We start from the raw sequence: 3,371 nt of genomic DNA, 5'->3' as shown, positions 1-3,371 counted from the left end.
CTGTAAAATGCTCATATAGCGCTTTTATAAAGCGCTTGTTGTAAAAGTGCTGTAATAGGGTCTTTTAAAGCGCTTGTTGTAAAAGCATTGTAATAGGCTTTCATTACAAATAATTTACAACGCCTTTTGTCCATAAGCGCTGTAAAATGCTCATATAGCGCTTTTATAAAGCGCTTGTTGTAAAAGTGCTGTAATAGGGTCTTTTATAGCACTTGTTGTAAAAGCGCTGTAATAGGGTTAGGTCTTTTAGATATTTTAAAGCGCTTTTTGAGAAAGCGTTGTAATATGGTCTTTAAGTAAACTAATAATAAGAAACCTCTTCAGTTTCTTCTTCATTACGTATTCTCCCTACAAACTTGACAGTGTGAAACCTCACATTTTCATCTTCATTACACACTCTTCATCTTCGTTACTCTCTTCATTACTCACGGTCTTCATTACGTACTCTCTCTCTTCACTACGAACTCTCGTCGCTACGAACCCTCTTCACTACTATGAACCCTCTTCACTACTGCGAACCCTCTTCCATGCGAACCCTCTAGATGAACCCTTTCTATACGTATTTTTGCGTCCTTTTTTCGTTGTTCCTTCTTAAGCGAATTCGTAACCCTAAACTCAGAGATTGTTGTTGTTAGGTATTGTACTTATTTATTTTTTTGTCACTAAACTGCATGTTGAACTTATACTGCTACTTAGATTAATGCATAACTTGTTGAAGTTATACTGAACTTATAATTATACTGTGTGAAACGTGTAGATAAATGGATCCCAATAATGATTTAGTTCGTCAAAATGATGAAGTTGTCAATACTAAGAGTTATGAAAATGAGGTTAAACGCAGAGCAACTATTATGCAAAAGGTCATCAAAGCAAGAAGTAATGGAATTAAATTTGAGGTATACTATACTTTGTTTAGAATTTATTTTTTTATCTTTTTTGAAAGCATGCACTTACTATATGAGTTTATTAGGTGGGACGGAATCAAAGTGGTCAGAATTGAGCCCAACAATTCAATGATGGGAAGTTACATTGGTGCGGTTGTTCGTCAAAATATCCCAATAACAATTGATGATTGAAGAGATAAAGCTTTGAAGGATGCTAACGATATATTGTGGAATGATATACAAGTAACTTTTTTACTCCACTTTTTTCTTAGATTTTTTTCCATTGAAATACTTTTACTCATAATCTATCTTTATTTGGTTTGCAGTCAACTTTTAACGTTGATGAGGTGCGAAAAAATTATGTGCTTAGAGTTGTCGGAAAAATACACAGAGGATTTAGATCTCATTTGTCAAATTTCTACTTAAGAGATCGTGATGAAAATTTTAATGTTGAAGCTCCAAAAATATACAAACACTACATATCAAATGAAGAATGGAGCACTTTTGTAGCTAAACGTGCATACCTCGCTTTTGTGGTAATATTAATTTATTAGCATTTGTGTTTTATTCATATTCATAGCATAGTTTTTTACACGATCATTATTATTTTTTATATAGAGTATAAGTACAACAAATCGGGAGAGAGCAAAAAATCCAATGCATCCATACAAAAATATCGCGTATATGCACGTATAGAGCAAAAAATTGTAAGTAAACATCACTTTTATATAATTATTGTGGTAGATTATAAACTATAGTTTCTAACTAATATTTTGTTTATGTCTTAACGAATAGCTTCAAGAGACGAAATCCGACCAACCATTGGGTCGTCATATTTTGTGGAAGGAGGCTCGTTTGACTAAAGATGGAATAGTTGATAATGAAAATGTTCAACAAGTGATAACACAATTTGTAAGTATATTATCACTTTAATATTTTTTAATATTGTATTTTAAAAATGATGTTGAACTTATTTTTTAATCATACATGTTTTTTAGGAGAATCTAGAACAATGCTCTGAAAATCCAGAGGAGAATACACAAGTTAGTTGCAGGGACATACTTGGTAAGGTATTTAATTTTCCTGAATATTCTGGTCGTGTGAGGGGTAAAGGATTTGGCGTAACTCCAAAAAGCTATTTTTCACACGAGAAACGCACAAATCCATCTAATGAAGAAGTACTAGAGAAGCTGAAAATCCTAACAGAGCAAGTTACATTTTTGGTGAAAATGAATAAGGAAAAGCAAATTCCGGAGTGTCAACGTGAAATACAACTAGATAGTGAAAATGGTAGTTGCAACGTTGGTCGTAAAAGTCTTCCGGAGGTAATTAGTTACTTAATGAAATAAGAAATTCATTCAACGTAATTGTTTCACATACTTATGTATTAACCATTGATTTAGGGTGTCTCATCATGCATGCTATATTTATCCTCCCCTACTCATCGCATGGTTGGAAAAGGAGCATTGTTCAATACCTTAGGAGAAGTATTACATCATACTCCTATCCCTGTCGGCCATGTTAAAGTGTCACCTGTAATTGCTTTTGAACCACTAGCACCATTGCCTATCCTCGACAACGATGGATATATGAAGTTTTTGGGAGAAGCAATAGGTAGTTACGTTGCATGGCCCAAACATCTTGTTGGCATAGATACGGATGTTTAATATCTATATATGTTTAATTGTATGATTATTATTGATTATGTTTAATTGCTGATTTTTCCACTGTTAACGTTAATTTCACATTTATTTAGATTATTACAAAATCTAAAGGTGATAAGAAGATTCCACATAACTAATCATTCACTTCACCAGAAAAGGTTTTCCGTATACATCAACCGTAACTGACAAATTAATCAATCTCATTTTTTCAAATTCGAGCAAAATCCGCCGCACCACAAATCTGTCAAAAATCAGCCGAACCGCAAATGCAGATTCGTGGTAAAAATAAGTCAGACAAAATTCAAAAACTGGATTGGGGAATAAGTCATCCACGCCTTTCTCGATTTGGGTCGTGTCTTGACATACAAGTAAAAATGAACATGGACAACAATGACTCATGAATCATGCACATGTAGAAAGCTATTTTCCGAGATGAGTATGAAGAATTACTTGATAAATAGCACATTTATGAACTTCTCAATCATAAGGAGCTGAGTGCTACTATCATCAGCATATAGTAATTGCATCACTGCTCATAAGTTAATTTGTTGGTAATTAATTTTAATTGCATCACTGCTACATTTATTGGTAATTAATATAATTTAATATTTTCATTGAAGGTTTTTGTATGGAAAGTTGGTGTGCATGCATAAATTTTCAGATAGATTTTCATTCTTATCTCCACATAAGCTGTCCATGTTTAAACTCGATCTAGTTAATGTAAAAAAATATGTCGTTGATATACTTATCTATATCTATATCTTGCGCCATATAATTCAAGGTAATTATATATTATTTATCTATATCTTTTTTAATTTATGAT

Source organism: Cicer arietinum, unplaced genomic scaffold, assembly GCF_000331145.2.
Source record: "Cicer arietinum cultivar CDC Frontier isolate Library 1 unplaced genomic scaffold, Cicar.CDCFrontier_v2.0 Ca_scaffold_5776_v2.0, whole genome shotgun sequence".
Taxonomy (NCBI): domain Eukaryota; kingdom Viridiplantae; phylum Streptophyta; class Magnoliopsida; order Fabales; family Fabaceae; genus Cicer; species Cicer arietinum.
This window is presented reverse-complemented; position numbering follows the sequence as displayed.